The sequence below is a fragment of the Rana temporaria genome, chromosome 1 (assembly GCF_905171775.1).
Source record: "Rana temporaria chromosome 1, aRanTem1.1, whole genome shotgun sequence".
NCBI classification, from domain to species: Eukaryota; Metazoa; Chordata; class Amphibia; order Anura; family Ranidae; genus Rana; species Rana temporaria.
In genome coordinates, this window is record NC_053489.1 from 235,416,128 (window position 1) to 235,432,858 (window position 16,731).

At 44.0% G+C, this 16,731-nt stretch overlaps 1 protein-coding gene across 2 annotated transcripts in view; it reads left to right on the forward strand.

The window, feature by feature from the left end:
• Positions 1–2,522: 2,522 nt before the first annotated feature.
• CORO1C (coronin 1C) overlaps positions 2,523–16,731 on the forward strand; it is a 63,044-nt gene continuing 48,835 nt past the window's right edge. Inside the window, exons 1-2 of one of the 2 annotated variants that reach the window (XM_040351890.1) lie at positions 2,523–2,737; positions 3,466–3,476. The gene's annotated coding sequence lies outside the window, so the exon portion shown is untranslated. The remainder of the gene's footprint in view (positions 2,738–3,465; positions 3,477–16,731) is intronic. The other variant, XM_040351889.1, reaches the window with a different exon arrangement.

Below are 16,731 nucleotides of genomic sequence, written 5' to 3' on the forward strand. Positions count from 1 at the left end.
TAGGCGATCGCCTAGGACACGTCAGGTCCTAGGCGATCGCCTGTCCAATCAAACAGCGCAGCGCCGGGCCGCGTGTGCATGCGCAGTGCCGCTCGCACATGCGCAGTGGGTGCCCGGCCGTGAAGCCGAAAGCTGTCACGGCCGGGTGCCCACAGTGACAATGAAGACGCCGGCCGGGGAGGGGGGGGAGAGGAGCGGACGAGGCACGTCGCTGGAACGCTGGAGCAGGTAAGTGTCAGTTTATTAAAAGCCAGCAGCTACACTTTTTGTAGCTGCTGACTTTTAATAAACTTAAAAAATGGGTGGAAAACCCCTTTAAAGTGGTTGTAAAGGCTGAAGGTTTTTTTTTTACTTTCATGCATGTAAAAAACCTTCAGTGTGCAGCTCCCACCTAATACGTACCTAAGCCCAATCTCGATCCCGTGATGTACATTAGACCTGTTGCTCTCCCTCTCCTGATTGGCTGAGATACGGCAGCAGGAGCCAGGGCCGGGTCAAGGGGTGGGCAGGAGGGACGGCTGCCCCTGGCGCAATGGTTTATTGCAGGGATGCGGGGCACCCTGAGCCTAACCCTAAGGGAAAGGGGGGCGCAACCCAGTGGCCCAGATTCAGGTAGATCCGCGCAATATTTGCGTGGGCAAAGGGCAAAGATTTTGCTCTGCGCCCACGCAAATATTTGGATTTGCCCGCGATTCACGGAGCAGTAGCTCCGTAAATTGCGCGGGCGCTATGCTAATTTGCCCTGCGTAAGGGCGCCTAATGTAAATGATCCCGCCGGGGGCGGGAATCATTTAAATTAGGCGCGCTCCCGCGCCGAGCGAACAGCGCATGCTCCGTCGGGAAACTTTCCCGACGTGCATTGCGGCAAATGACGTCGCAAGGACGTCATTTGCTTCTAAGTGAACGTGAATGGCGTCCAGCGCCATTCACGAATCACTTACGTAAACGACGTGAAATTTAAATTTCACGAGCGGGAAGGGCGGCTATACTTTAGCATTGGCTGCCCCTACTATGAGAAGGAGCAGCCTTACGCTAAAGTCGCCGTACGGAAACTCCGTACCTTGCGTGCGCAGGGCCCGCGCAACTTTTATGAATCGGTGGTAGTATGCAATTTGCATACTATACGCCGATCACAATGGCCGCGCCCCCTAGCGGCCAACGCAAGAATGCAGCCTGAGATATGAAGGCATAAGGAGGCTTATGCCTGTCATATCCTAGGCTGCAGTCCGCGTAGCGATGTTCCTGAATCAGGGGCATTCGCTACGCGGGAGCAAAACAGCTATTGCGCCGCGCAACCTATGGTTGCGCGGGCGCAATAACTTCTTGAATCTGGGCCTGTGTCTTTGCCTTGGGTGCTGGATGACCTTATCCCAGCACACGCAGGAGCCATTTGATTCCGTTACTGTCACTCACAGCCAGTGTGGCGGGAGCTGGACTGCGCCACACTCTCTATGTCTTATGGATGCAGAGAGCTGGCTCGGGAGTGAGCACACATGAGTGCCCCCACAGCAAGCGGCCCCTGGTAATTTGCATTCTCAGCACAGCTGTGTTGGATAACTGGTATGCAAATATGCGACCGCTCGGCATCAAGTTCCACCCGCCGAAAAGCCGCACCTTTGCGTACTGCCGGCGATTAGGGGTTAATGTCTGTGCATTATTAACACATGATGGAACGGACAGGTGATACATAAAAGCTGGCATTGCAGATCCTTGGCATCCCTATGGGGTGGGGCCCCTGGCAGCCGGCCTGTCCTTTTTATAATGTGACTCTGTGTTTGGTGTTCCTGTTCCCTCTTCATATGACAGTTTACAGATAGCACACGCCCATACCTCCCAACATTTTGAGATGGCAACAAGGGACACCTAATAGCAAATGTATGTGGGCATAGGCCCCCTGTCACACCCCCCTTAAAGGAGAATCAACCCCCAAAAAAGGTTAATTAAGTCCACAAGGGCTTTACTTCTACCACTACCATTCCTTTATATTATCTTTTAAAATTTAGAAATGCAGCAATTTATAATTTGGATGAAAGGCTTACACTGGGAAACACCTTTTGAAAGATAAATAGTGCAATGTATGTACAGCTATATAGATCAGACCAAAATGAGGGACAAATGAGGAGGAAAGAGGGACATTGCTCGAAATCAGGGACAGTTGGGAGCTTTGCACGCCTCTGCTTGTTAATAATGTGAACTGGGCAGGATATGCCACGAAAAACGTGTCTTTTCCAAAGCCACTGCCAGCTTTCTCTGTTTATTCTACCGCCCCCTGTCGGATACAGAACACCCACCATAGGAAATCCTAGAAAAACAAGCAATACATTGCTAAAGCTATGCAGCAGTCAGCCAGAGTCACGTGAGGAGCCCAGTCACTGAGTCAGAGCTGAAGACACGGGGACTATATCGCGTTCCCTCCCTAGTGGGCGCATCACAGCGCGGACTTAGCCGGCAAATTAGGCCCGGCTGTAGGGAGCGCCTGTGCCTAGGTTGTCGCTTCGCCATTGGAGGGCTGGCCTGTCCATCAGAAGGGGCGGGGTGCGTGCTGCGCTTCCGGTTGCAAGGCAGAGTCGGTGCGGTTGCAAGAGGGAGGAGGAACAGCGCTTGTACGAGGAGAGGCGAGAGTGAGAGAGCCCCCTACAACCCGGACACACAGGCCGACCAGCTTCCCCCCTCATACACATACCCCAGTACCTGAGAAGCCTCGCAAGAGGAGACTACAGAGGAACCATTGAGCCAGGTGAGGGCACAGCTAGTCCCGGGAATGGTGCCTCATGTCATATTTTCCCAGTGAAGTCATGTGGAGGGAGCTGTGTGAGAATAGAGCGGAGGGGGACCATTGAGGGGTGACTGCAGGGAAAGAGCATAGTGCCCGGCGCTCCACATCACCAATAGGACTCCAGCCATTCCCATTCATGTGCCTCACATCTGTACGGTGAGATCATACCCTGCCATGGGCAGCACTGGGGAGACGGGCTGCATCCGGGGACAATGGCTTTTCCATTGGGACTGGACGCCAACAATCCCGGGCTACACTCATTGGGGGAATGTGGCTCCCTCCAATCACAGCGTGTGTGTGCAATGGCCATACATCCCTGTGCATGTACAGTAATGTCAATGGAGGGGGGTTCTGATCAAAAATATAAATCACATTTTTGCATGTATATCCTGACTATACACTGACATAAATGGAGGATATCTATATATATATATATATATATATATATATATATATATATATATATATATCTCTTGTACGTGTGTGTTCTGAATATACAGTGATGCATTTGTAATCTCTACACCCCCACTGCTATAAAAGGGGAGTAGTTCTTGTCTATGTGCTTGCTGCTGCTGTGTGTTCCTCCCGTCTGCCCCTTCTGTGTGTACGCCTTTTAGATGCAATGTCCTAATTTTCCTTCTTTCTGTTCCTCTGCTTGCCGCTTGTGTCCTACACGGATCCTTTTGAAGGAGGAGCCTTGGTATGTAACATGGTTGCGTGAATATTATTTTGGCATAAATTATTAATTTAATCCCTTCTGTTCTTGCCTTGTGTAAACTGCAAGGTGCCTGGGGTAGGGGGGGTACAGCCGGCATCATTAAAGAGCGTACAGATTGTGAGCATGGCTGTTAATGGTTTGGGTTCTGCCATGGTATATGCATCTTTCTTGGCTGTGGCTCTGATGATTCTTTCCATGCTGTCGCAATAGAATGATAAAGATAAAAACCAATTATGTGCACCCTTGATGGTTTTGTGGTGTGGAGGGCGTGCTCGATGGTGTTGCAAGGGCATGTTTAAGGGGGTCATTGATGGTGGGATGCATTTGAGGGTGTCATGTCGCAAAGGCGCGATTGAGGGTGTCGCAGAAGTGTATGAGCGCGTGAAGGTACATAGATGGGATGCAATTGAGTGTGTCAGAGGCGAGGGCACACTTGAGGGGGTCATTGATATAGGGATGCAATTGAGGGTGTCAGAGGTGAGGGCGCGATTGAGCGGTCATAGATGGGATGCAATTGAGGGTGTCCGAGGCAAGGACGCAATTGAGGGTGTCAGAGGCGAGGGCATGCTTGAGGGGGTCATTGATATAGGGATGCAATTGAGGGGACATAGATGGAGGGATGCAATTGAGGGTGTCGCAGAAGTGTGGGAGCGCGTGAGGGTACATACCGTAGATGGAGGGATGCAATTGAGGGGTCATAGATGGTGGGATGCAATTGAGGGTGTCAGAGGCGAGGGCGCGCTTGAGGGGGTCATTGATATAGGGATGCAATTGAGGGGTCATTGATATAGGGATGCAATTGAGGGGTCATTGATATAGGGATGCAATTGAGGGGTCATTGATATAGGGATGCAATTGAGGGGTCATTGATATAGGGATGCAATTGAGGGGTCATTGATATAGGGATGCAATTGAGGGGTCATTGATATAGGGATGCAATTGAGGGGTCATTGATATAGGGATGCAATTGAGGGGTCATTGATATAGGGATGCAATTGAGGGGTCATTGATATAGGGATGCAATTGAGGGGTTATTGATATAGGGATGCAATTGAGGGGTCATTGATATAGGGATGCAATTGAGGGGTCATTGATATAGGGATGCAATTGAGGGTGTCAGAGGCGAGGGCACGCTTGAGGGGGTCATTAATATAGGGATGCAATTGAGGGGTCATAGATGGAGGGATGCAATTGAGGGTGTCGCAGAGGCGAGGGCGCGCTTGAGGGGTCATAGATGGAGGGGCGCTATTGAGGGTGCCGCAGAGGCGAGGGTGTGCTTGAGAGGTCATAGATGGAGGGACGCAATTGAGGGTGTCGCAGAGGCGAGGGCGTGCTTGAGGGGTCATAGATGGAGGGATGCAATTGAGGGTGTCGCAGAGGCGAGGGCGCGCTTGAGGGGTCATAAATGGAGGGATGCAATTGAGGGTGTTGCAGAGGCGAGGGCGCGCTTGAGGGGTCATAAATGGAGGGATGCAATTGAGGGTGTCGCAGAGGCGAGGGCGCGCTTGAGGGGTCATAAATTGAGGGATGCAATTGAGGGTGTTGCAGAGGCGAGAGCGTGATTGAGGGTGGCAAGGAATGAGGGATGCGTTTGTGTTGCCCAGGTGAGGGCCCATTTGAGGGCGCACTTAAAGGTGTTGGGCGCACTTGTGAGTGCTGCAGAGAAGAGTTTTGGCTGCTGTGGATCATTTGAGTCAGATGTGTGGTTGGAATGCTGAGGAAGTGCATACCTGGAGGACTCTGTGTTGGCGTGTATGTTAACACTAACGTCACGTCAGGATGTAATGCATTACACGTTTTGCCAGGGACTGTTCAGTTCTTGTTCCTTACCTTCTGCAGGGAAGGGTGTGTTTTATGAATTCTCGGTATGTTGTTAACTCTGTGTGCTCTACTGATTGGCAGGGTGTGGGTGGGACTATTGATTACATTAACCCTGTACTGTTCTCCCTTGTTAACCTTCAGGTATGTGAGCCAAAAGTAATCAGATCTGCATTTGATAAGTAGTTAGAGGCAGATAAGCACGTTTACAAATTCCTCAGTTTTTTTTTTTTCTTCTTTTCTCTTTAAGAACCTTGCTAAAAAGGAAAATTTGACAATTACTACTAGTTAGAGGGCTATTAAATGTTTGGAGATTTAAGAAGCCATATTAAACCCAGCAAAAGCAGCAGTGTTGAGACAAATAATTTAAAGTGATTGTAAAGGCACAGTTTATTAAAAAAACAAAACAAAAAAACATCTTATATTTACCTGCTCTGCGTAAAGGTTTTGCACAGAGCAGCCCTGATCCTCTTCTTCTTGGGGCTTCCGCTTGAATTCAGCCAAGCTGTCTGAGTATTAACAAGGCTTTTTGGTGCCCCTCCACCTCTGGCCACATGCTGTATTGCATGCAATAGAAGTGAATGCGGAACAAATTATCTTCGTTTCCATTGACTTCTATGGGGAAATTCGCTTTGATATGTGAGTGCTTTGGATTACAAGCATTCTGGAACGGATTATGTTCGTAATCCAAGGTTCCACTGTGTGTGTGTGTGTGTGTGTGTGTGTGTGTGTGTATGTATGATATATTATAAAAAAAATCATGTAGCATGTCACTTTAAGCCTTGGCAAGTATTTCACCAAAACGTGATGCTATAAAGTCCTTTTTATTTTTTTATTTTTTGTTAAAGTTTACAAAAATTACATACTTTGCACAGAGCAGCCCAGATCTTCCTCTTCTCGAGTCCCTCTTCTGTGCTTCTGGCCCCTCCCTCTTGTTGAGTGCCCCCACAGCTAGAAGCTTGGTATGGGGGCACCTGTGCCGAGCCACAGGTTCCTTTGTCAATTCAGAGACGGCCCTGCTCCCTTTCTCTCCTCATTGGCTGGCTGGCTGGCTGGCTGGCTGACTGACTTATTTTGACAGCAGCAGGAGCAAATGATGCCGCACTGCTGTCTCAGCCAATGAGTAGGGGAGTCCCGGGCAGCCAAGACACAACTACACCTGGATTTAGATGAGGCTGAGAGGGGCTGCTGCACACAGAAGGCTTTTTATCTTAAAGCAGATTTTCAGTCCCCCAAAACTGGATATGGTGTCTACTAAAATCAAAACTTTTCTAGATTTCACAACATTATTTCAGCAAAGAGCTTTTATTTGATTACATTGCAATAAAAAACTGCCAAATCTATTTTTTTTTTCTGTAACATGCTGATGTATGTATTGCAGATTTTTTTTTTTTCTTGTGTAAATGTATTTTCTCATATTAAACAGCAGGTACCTTGCAAGCGGAAGACGAAAATGTAGTTCTCTGCATAGTGAAGCATGTATAGAGCATAGAACAGCAAGCAGAATAGAAGTGGCAGCCTGAAATGATGCTTATCTGAAGGGACTGCCTACATGCAGCTCGTCTTGGAAATCTTTGTTGGACAGTTCCTACCCGGAGTAAGACATCTGTTACTCTTGGTGAATCTGCCCATTTTTTGTGTTAGCCATTCATGCTTAATATACTAACCTCTCAAGTTTGAGTAAAGGGTATACATTCGGGTCTTTGCAGTGAATTACTGGCCACTCCTAATCGTCTTAAAGAAGACCTAAGGTCTAAAAATAAACAATACACAAACCGGTGGTCCCCCAAAACAGCCAGAATGGAGCAGATTGTGCAGAAGGGTGTATATTAAAGCAGAACTATAGGCAAAACCTTTTTCTCATTTTGAATAGAGTAAAGCCCTCGTACACATGATCCAATTGTTGGCCAACCGAGCGTCAGATTTTTGTCTTAAGGGCATGTGCCTTGATCTTGTCTTGCATACTAACGGTACCCAATTTTTGTGCTACAAACATTAACGTAGTGACGTACTACGAGGCATTTTAGCTCTTTGGCGCCAACCTTTGGGCCCCTTCTGCTAATTTCCTATTTTGGTGAGCCTTTATTCAGAGCATGTGGGTTTATACTTTCAATTTTTGTGTGCCGAACTTGTGAACTGACAATCAGAAAATCTGACAATCAACTAGTGACTAGATAGGTGGGTCCTCTGCTAAATGTAAATGAACTTCTACAGAGATTGTACAGTCAGCTAGTGTATGGCCAGCTTTATAGAAGTGCGCAGGAGGGAGTGGATGGAGACACTTGGCTCCACCATTCCCACTTTTTTTTTTTTTGCATAGGGCAGCCCATTCACTTTTTCATGCCCCATTCACACCTAGCATAGCTGAAGCGCACTTTTTTTGGCTCATTTGTCCTGTGACAATCATTTTAAGTGGGCTTCGCTACACATGGCAAAGTAGCTCATGGGACATTTTGGTGGGTTGCACATGTTTTGTTTTGTTTTTCTGTTTGTTTACATCAGGGCTCGACAAATCCCGGTCGCCATGGCGACTAAAAATAGTGTCCTGGCGACTTGGCTTGGAAGGTGGGCAATCTGGTGGCGCCATCTGGTGGTGAGCCGTTGGTATTACAAGTTATTACCACCAGATGTGAGCTGGCGCCATCTGGTGGTGGCCGTTGGTATTACAAGTTGAGCATTACAAGTTAAACAGCAATTTTAATGTCATTTTTCACTATTTTCACTACCATCTTCTTTCCTCTAATTAGAACCCCCAAACATTATATATATTTTTTATCCTAACACCCTAGAGAATAAAATGGCGATCGTTGCAATACTTTCTGTCACGCCGTATTTGCGCAGCGGTCTTACAAGCGCACTTTTTTTGGGAAAAAATTACACTTTTTAAATTAAAAAATAAGACAACAGTAAAGTTATCCCCATTTTTTTTTTTTAATATTATGAAAGATAATTTTACGCCGAGTAAATTCATACCCAATATGTCATGCTTCAAAATTGCGTCCGCTCGTGGTATGCCGACAAACTTTTACCCTTTAAAATCTTCATAGGCGACGTTTAAAAAAAAATCTACAGGTTGCATGTTTTGAGTTACAGAGGAGGTCTAGGGCTAGAATTATTGCTCTCGCTCTACCAATCGCGGCGATACCTCACATGTGTGGTTTGAACACCGTTTACGTATGCGGGTGCTGCTCACGTATGTGTTCGCTTCTGCGCGCAAGCTCGTCGGGACGCGGTGCATTTTCTGGCTCCTAACTTTTTTAGCTGGCTCCTAGATTCCAAGCAAATTTGTCAAATCCTGGTTTACATGGCAAAATGTCTTGTTTGGTGTGCTGTTAACAAATAATGGCACCAAAACAAAAACTAGGTAATTTTAGGTGTATATAGGTTGCCAGTTGTACGATTTCCTATTGGGTTTACCAAAACGATATGATATAGGTGGACACACTATAGTATCACTCTGTATTTAGTCAGGCAGGCCCTTGCACTACATAGTTGATGGTAGATCTAAAGGAGATTGTACAGTCATATTGTATAAGGCAGTGTTACCCACCTCCAGTCCTCAAAGCGCCCCAACAGGTCATGGTTTCCCTCAGATAAACAGCTGTGCTAATTGCTGAAACGGATCAACTCACCTGTGCAAAATAATGAAAAGCCTGAAACGTGACCTGTTGGGGCGCCTTGAGGACTGGAGTTGTGAAACACTGGTAATAGGGTATAGTGAGCTTTGCAGAACCCAGGACATACTTCTCCTGTTTTCAGCATTATAGCTCTATCCACATAGGCTGTTTGATCACTCAGCTCCTGCACACTCTGCCAAATGAACGATCTGTGGCAGAGTGTTGTATTTAGTGACAACGGTATTCACTAGAGCTGCATGATTGTTAAGAATCAAAATCGCATTTCTTTTACCTGCCCGATTTTAATACATTTCCTGATTTCTATCTAACAAGCGCAGTTTTATCACAACATCACAGATGACTATAAACCAAGTAACATTTCCTTCTTGGATCAAAGGGATGAACTTTTCGGTCTGTAGATGAGGGAAGTTTAACCACTTAGACTAAACCCTTTTTCTGACACTTGCTTCCAAGTTAAAATCAATATTTATTGCTAGAAAATTACCCAAACATTGCTAGAACCCCCAAACATTATATACCGTGTATTTTTAGCAGAGACCCTAGAGAATAAAATGGTGGTTAAAATATCTTTATGCAACACTTTTGTGCAGCGGTCTTTCAAATGTAATTTTATTGGAAAAAATACACTTTAATGAATTTAGAAAAACAAAATAGGTTAGCACAATTTCTTTGGATAATGTGATCTTTATTCTAAGCAAAAAAATAGCGATTCTCATTTTAGCCAGAATCGTGCAGCTCTAGTATTCAATGATTACATTGGGAAAACATTCCCCTGATGAAGGGTAATGGTGATCCGCTAGAAAGACAAATGCAGGGTGTGTGCTAATGAGGCCACAGCATGTCACGATTCTCTCTAACAAGTGCAGAATTCTCACAGCTGGAAAATCTAAATCCAGGCAGTCTGCCAAGTTTTATTACAACACAAATAAGTGGAAACAAAGTATCTTTTCGTTCTTTTATCAAAGGAAAGAACTCCAGCGTGTAGATGAGGGAAGTTTAACCATTTAAAGACCAAACCTTTTCTGACATTTGTTGCTTACAAGTAAAAATCATTATTTTCTGCTAGAAAATTACTTGGAACAACCAAACATGATTTTTTTTTTTTAGCAGAGACCCTAGAGAATAAAATGGTGGTTGTTGCAATATTTTATGTCGCACCATATTTGCGCACCGTTCTTTTTAAACCCAATTGTTTTAAAAAAAAAATACACTTTAATAAAAAAAAGGTAAAGTTAGCCCAATTATTATTTTTTGTATAATGTAAAAGATGTTACACCCCGAGAATCGTGATCTTTAGTCCAAGTGAAAAACTGATTACAATTGTAGTCAGAATTGTGCAGCTCTAGAATATTGGTAAAACAATTTTTTAAATATAAAAAAGGTTAACTTATCCTTTTTAATACAAACGTAAATGCTGGAAGTGGTATGTACAGGATGAAGGGCTGTATGTCGAATAGGGCTGCAACTAACGATTCTTTTCATAATCTATTAGTTGGCCGATTATTGTTTTGATCGGATAATAGCCTTATTTAAAAAATAAAATAAATTTGGCCCAATTTGTTGGGCAGATTACAAAACACAAATTGCCACAAAACACATTACATGTTTTTCTGCAGCTCCTCCATTGAAGTATATTGAACCAAAAAAAAAAAATGGCAACGTTTTGCGTTAAGTCCTTGCCCTTTCCAAATACACAGCAGCTGAAAAAAAAATCATGGATGTGAACGTGTCCCATAGGAAAACATGTAAATGAACTGTAGTGTGTTTCTGCAAAAAGCACCAAAATACAGGTGTGAACCCAGGCCTGAGATGTTTAGTAACATAATGGGGTTAAAAAAACATAAGTACAAAAAGAGCAAATAATCGCTACTGTAAGGGTTTAATTTTTTTAACTGTGGGACAGTGAAAGTAATATTTACAGTAGCGATTTGCTTTTTTGTACTATAAAGGGCTAATTTAGTGTTTAGAGTTTTTTTTTTTTTTTTTTAACCCCATTATGTTACTGGCCGATTAATCGATTATGAAAATTGTAATCTATTAGTTGTCGATTAATCGATTGGTTTCCTCCCTAATGCCGAATACATGTAAATGCACACAGTAATGCCCAATCAAACAACATAGTTATATTGGTTGATTCAGACTCCCAGGGCCACCCACTTCAGGGAGCCACAATGTAATTATATCTTCCTTTGCAGAAAGAGAACTACTGTGGGGAAAGTTACTAGACTGGTGGCTGGGGCAATAGAGGGTACCGGTTTTACAAAAATAGAAATTGCACTGAATGAAGCCTGTGATTTGAATAATGCACCTTAATTGTCTCTTACAATACCAGCTAAGGATAGAAATGGACAAAATATCTTCTCGAGGTAGGAAAGCAACAGGGGAAGAAGTTTATTCTGGAGTCTAGCTTTTAGAGCCCATTCACACCTAGGCATATATACGCCTGAAGCGCAACGCTCGTGCCGCTGGAGGGGCGAATTTACATTGATGTCTATGAGATGGTTCACATCTCACGCCTGCCGCCTGAAAACAAGTCCCGGACCCTTTTTTTCAGGCGGCTTTCGGCATAGACATCAATGTAAAATGTTTTGTGAAAAAAAAAAAAAAAAAAGTTTACAAATCACAGCAAAATACGCCGCGTTATAGTGTGAATGCAGCCTAAGTCTTTGAGCTCAGCCCCCATTCTTGTAAATGTTTTGTGGCGTAAAAAAAAAGCTTGCCAGATGCCCTCTTTGTGTTGGTTATTGGTGCGAAGGACGACACTGTGTGCTGTAATGCACAGTTTCGACAGGTTTTTATGGAGCTTCAGAAACAAATGCCTATTTTCGAAGTTAAAGTTAAAGGGACACTAAAGGCAAAATAGTTTTTGTTTAAAAATAACAAACATGTTCTCCTTACCTCCGCTGTGCAGTTAATTTTGCAGAGTGGCCCCGATCCGTGTCTTCTGGGGTCCCTCAGCGGCTGTCTCTGCTCCTCCTCGCAAAAGCTTTCCACGTTCATGCAAGCTCCCTCGCATGGTGGAAAGCTTTTGCGAGCACGCTCCCGTGATACAGCGGTGGCCATAGCGTCGTCCGCTGTGATTGACAGCAGCGCCAGCCAATGGCTGCGCTGCTATCAATCCGCCCAGCCTAGCCAATTGAACCACTCTGCCGACATATACCGAGCGCAGTACACTCGGGTATAGTGGGGCAGGCTCATAGGATGCATTAAGGTAAAAAAACTTTTACCTTTACAACCCCTTTAATATAAGATTTAAACCAGTGTTACTTTTGGCAGCACATTTCAACTTGGTTTTAGTCTTAGGACAGGGCTCGACAAATCCCGGGCGCCAGGTCGCCATGGCGACTAGAAATAGGGTCCTGGCGACTTGGCTTGGAAGGGGGGGCAAAAAAAAAAAAAAAAACTTTTTTTTTTTTTTTTTTTTTGTGAGCTGGTGCCATCTGGTGGTGAGCCGTTGGTATTACAAGTTATTACCACCAGATGTGTAAGCTGGCGCCATCTGGTGGTGGCCGTTGGTATTACAAGTTAAGCATTACAAGTTAAACAGCAATTCTAATGTAATTTTTCACTGCCATCTTCTTCCCTCTAATTAGAACCCCCAAACATTATATATATTTTTTATCCCAACACCCTAGAGAATAAAATGGCGATCGTTGCAATACTTTCTGTCACGCCGTATTTGCGCAGTGGTCTTACAAGCGCACTTTTTTTAATTAAAAAATAACACAACAGTAAAGTTATCCCCATTTTTTTTATATTGTGAAAGATAATGTTACGCCGAGTAAATTGATACCCAACATGTCACGCTTCAAAATTACGTCCGCTCGTGGAATGGCGTCAAACTTTTACCCTTTTAAATCTCCATAGGCGACGTTTAAAAAATTCTACAGGTTGCATGTTTTGAGTTACAGAGGAGGTCTAGGGCTAGAATTATTGCTCTCGCTCTACCAATCGCGGCAATACCTCACATGTGTGGTTTGAACACAGTTTACATATGCGGTCGCTGCTCACGTACGTGTTCGCTTCTGCGCGCAAGCTCGTCGGGGACGGGGCGCGTTTTCTGGCTCCTAACTTTTTTAGCTGGCTCCTAGATTCCAAGCAAATTTGTCAACCCCTGTCTTAGGACCAAAATGGCATTTTAGGTTTAGTCCCATTTTGGTCTTCTGCAATTGTTTTAGTTATATTTAGTCAACTAAATATCCAGTACATTTTAGTCAACTAAAATCAAATGGGTGTAATTAAATTGTAATGCATTAGTTAAAATTTCTCTACAATGTCCAAACTCATTTATATACTGCTGGAGTGAAAAATCTCATGTTATTATTTATGGTATGAACATGCACTACAGACCAGTGTTAATTTTGAAGTCAAATTTCAATTTAGTTTTAGTCTTGACTAAAATGGCTTTTTTTTATTTTTTTTATCTTAAATTTCTTTATTTTCTGATGATTGTCAAGACTAATATTATTACAAAGTAGAAAAAGGTATTCCACATACCGTATTTATCGTCATATAACGCGCCCCGGCGTATAGCACGCACCCCCAACCTAGAAGGAAAATTCCTGGAAAAATAAATAAATACTTAGTTTGGATGCCCCTCGTCGGTGTCTTGCCCGGCGTCCATCGGCGGCCTTGTCCGGTCCTGCGGCCATCGTGGTGTCCTCCCCGCTGTGTTTTTCATCCGATCCCCGCGCTGTGTTTGAACCACTCTGCCGACATATACCGAGCGCAGTATACTCGGGCAGGCTCAGCTCCTCTCGCGGAAAGGACGCACAGGACGTGACCACGAGCGGAGCCGAGCCTGCCCGAGTGTACTGCGCTCGGTATATGTCGGCGGAGTGGTTCAAACACAGCGCGGGTATCGGCGTATATCTCTCACCCACGATTTTGCCCTGATTTTAAGGGCAAAAAAGTGCGCGGTATACACCGATAAATACCGATATGGTTACATTCGGTGCATAGTGTAAATACAATACATTTTATTTGTCCTAACTAACCCACCCTTGTCCATCCCTGCCCTCCCCTCGTAAGTGTTATACCCTATGGTAGACCTATTATGTTAACCCAAATGGGAACAGCTATATCTATCTTATAAAAGTGCTAGTGCATTGTATGGAGAAAGAAAGTTGAGAGGAGAAGGTGGTGTGAGAAGCCAGCGGATCAAGAAAAAGCATAAGAGAAAAACCCTCGGAAGCAATCGGAGGAAAAAGTTAAGGGGAGGGCCCGAAATACCCTTATTATCAAGTTATACTGGCAATTTCAGTTCCTATAGGGGGGTCCAAACCAGGAGGGGAGTTAATCTCTTATAAAGGGTATCCCATTTCCCCCAGTCAGGGCCCCCATATTCTTTCAAACCTTTTATAATTACCCTGTCTGATAAAGCCACTCTCTCACTCCAAATCATTACATTAATAGTGTCCACCCAGTTTTTTTACACCTGCCATTTCTGTGCAATTAACTTCCGTGCTTGGAAAAGGGACCTCAGCACCCCTTCCAAGGCTCCTGGTGGGACTCTATGATCTTCCATGCTCCCTAGAAGGCAAGTTTTAGCAACTGGTTCTAATGAGGTCTTAACATTTTTATTGTCCCTATCTATTACCTCCACCCAGTATCTAAAGAGCTTAGGACACCTCCAGACCATATGGATAAGATCCCCTGTCGCCTTACTTCTACAAGTGTTTTGTGTGTGGCCCCTGTTGGTATTAGTCTACGACTATCGTTCACTGGGGTTTGGGTTCCACAACCCGCTAGGTGTTGTAGCTGAGATGCCAGGAAATATATTCTCGGGTGTGGAACCGACATACCCCCCCTCTTTTATTGGGAGTTGCATGGTCTGTAGGCTGATCCTGGCTTTTCCTCCTTTCCACATTAATTCCCTGAAGAGTGTTTCCGATCTCTTAAACCATATCTGGCATAACCAAATCGGGGAATTATAGAGTATGTATAATATCTGGGGCATCCATATCATTTTTATTAAATTACACCGTCCAGCTACAGACAGAGGGAGGCGATTCCAAATATCTTTTTTGTTTTAGTAGAAATGTTAAAATGGCATTTTAGTTATAGGGCCAATTCACACCAGACGCAGTTCCGTGTGCTTTTTTTTTTTTTTCCTGCACAAAATGCATGCACAGTGTTTTCCATGTATTCCAATGGCTCTAGTTGGCTTTAGTTCACACTATGCGGTCAGTTTCTGCACCGGAAACTGACTGCATGGTGTGAACTAGAGCCATTGGCATACATAGAAAACACTGCATGCATTTTTACTGCAGAAAAAATGCACACAAAACTGTACGGAACTGCGTCTGGTGTGAACTGGCCCTTAGTCCCATTTTAGACTTTTGACTAAAATGCTATTTAGTTTTAGTAGTTTTTTTTAGTCATCTCAATAGTTTTAGTTGACTAAAATAGTATTCACTTAGTCGACTAAATAAACACTGCTTTAAAGTTCACCCTAAAACAGTTTTCTTTATCTACCATCCCATCCAGCATACTAGCGTCAGCTACCAGGGCTGTGGAGTCGGAGTCGAGGAGTCGGGGGAAATTTTGGGTACCTGGAGTCGGCAAACAATGCACCGACTCCGACTCTTACTAAATTTAGATTGGAATTAAAAAAAAAAAAAAAGCAAGTTTAAATGTCCCAATTCACAAAAAGTTATAATTAATGACTTCTCTACTGTAAGAATAAAGACCAATGCATGCAGTGCCTCATGTAACCGCAAAACGAACACGTTAAGTGACCGTGAAGAAGCATGCTTTTCATGTGCTTCACTATATGGCACGCAACGCACAATTAGGAGCGGCAATACTTATACTTTCCATAGTGTTGTGTTCTGCTTTTACAGGGAACGCATTTTAGAGAACCAGTAAGTGTCCAAATAAAAAAATTCCAACAGGAGTTTTATAAAGCACTAAAAGAAGTTGAAAAGTATGATCGCTCATCAAAACTTACTGTTGAAGAAGCCATCCTTGTTTATCCAGAGATCGTTAGTGATGTGGCCAGAATAGTTACTGCAATGCCACCCACCCAAGTCAGTGTCGAAAGATTATTTTCAGCCCTAAAAATAATAAAGTCTGACTTAAGAGCCTCTATGAAAGAGGATCTGGCAGAGGCAATTCTCTTCCTTAGAACTCTACATTGAATTGATTTGCATTCGCTAAGCCTATAACTACATTTCAAGATTAATATAAACCATTTCTAGGTTTTACAGATTTTGTTTTTGGTTCATTATAGATAAGCTTTGTTTTTGTTCTAAAACAACCAAATAATGTGGTTTGTATTTTTGAACTGGTAAAGATCCTGTTCCTGATGTTTATGCCTGCTGCTACTATCCAGTCACTTGATTGTTTTCATTGTGTTTGTCTTTTGCTTAAACTGTGCAATACAGTAGACTGTTGGCTTCCCAGCCAGTAGTCCTGTGGTAGGTTGCGTTTCTTTCCCTCAAGGAATGTATAAAATACATTCGCATATTAATACAGAGGAGTCGGAGTCGGGGAGTCGGAAGTACATAAAACTGAGGAGTCGGAACATTTATCTACCGACTCCACAGCCCTGTCAGCTACAGTATGTTTTTTTTTTTTTTTTTTTTTTTGTGCTGTACTTACCGTTTAATCGTCCAGTTTTGTTTCAGACTCCAGCGGTGAAATATGCGTTCCTATGAAGAGGGGAACATGATTGACGTCCGGCTATGGCACGTCACGCATTCCGAAAATAGCCGAAATAGGACTCGGATATATACGGCGCCTGCGCAGTCAGCTCCTAGTCTGTGCGCAGGCGCCGT